We start from the raw sequence: 1,227 nt of genomic DNA, 5'->3' as shown, positions 1-1,227 counted from the left end.
TGCACAGTTGCTTTGTTGTCTCTTCCTACTCTTTTTCTGTTTTAATGAGTACATATGATTTACAGTGGAGGAAAAAACCCTCAGATCCTTAACAAAAGTAAAAGTGACAGTAGCACAGTGCAAAAGTACTTTCAGTTGAGTAAAAGCAAAGTTTAAGTAAAATGTACTTGAGTGTATTAGTACTCTGAATGGTCATTTCAGATTGTGCTAATATGAAAGTACCATGTACATGTACTGTAGTCCAGTTTAAACTTAATCTAAACTTTGTATTTCACAAGTTTGATATTAAAGAATGTGTTCACAATTTTTCAAGTCTATGAACATTGAAACATGTTTTTCTTGCTATAAACTATTCATCCTGTTCATATTGACCATTAGAAGATCCCTTCATAATGCACTCACAATAAGTAAGTGATTTGTAGGAATTTGTGCACTCAAATAGCTTTATGATTTTTGGGGGCAGTTATGAGTTATTATAGTGCACAACTCCAATATGAAATTTTTCGCCCAGAAACATAACTCATATCAGAGTAGGTATAATAATAGGGAAATAGTCCTCCTTGTTGGCCACACAAGAGGGGTCAATTAGAATTATGATTGTTATTAATCTTATGATTTTTCTTAGGTCTTGTAAGGTTAAGTGACTGAGATGCAAGCACAAGAAAACAAGTTCACTTTAGTTATATACACATTTATTGTTATTTAACAGTTATTTCTACAGCTACAAGTATTAAACACCACAACATTTTACAGACAGGACACAAGAGGGAAAGGGAAACTGGCCAGTCTGGAGTTGAAAAGTTCCCATTAGTGGTTTATGCTCTCTTAGGTTAGTGGTTTATGCTCTCCTCAACTCATGACTCTACATTCTGAGGTTTCACCTCCTCTTGTTTGAGTCACATCTTCAAACTAACAAAATGCAAGCTTTTAACCAGCATGACAGAAAGCAAGAAGACAAAGACAAAAGCAAGAAGAACCAGCAACCAGCGGATAGCATCACAGAATCTCAGATAAGACACTTTTAAAGTTTCTGTCTGCCCACCCAGAAGGTGCATCCTGGTCAATCCCAGGGGTTGCAGAGTCAGTCCCCTCCTGTTCATGGACAGGCGGATTAAACTCCTGAATACGGTTATTCCATTAATCAATGTATTTACTATTTAGCAACTGCATGATTCTTAATTTTGCATTTTTGATAGTAATTTAAGCGTTCTGAAAGTGAGACAAGCA

Source organism: Thunnus maccoyii, chromosome 2 (assembly GCF_910596095.1).
Source record: "Thunnus maccoyii chromosome 2, fThuMac1.1, whole genome shotgun sequence".
In the NCBI taxonomy this organism is placed as follows: domain Eukaryota; kingdom Metazoa; phylum Chordata; class Actinopteri; order Scombriformes; family Scombridae; genus Thunnus; species Thunnus maccoyii.
Note: the sequence above shows the minus strand (reverse complement) of the source record.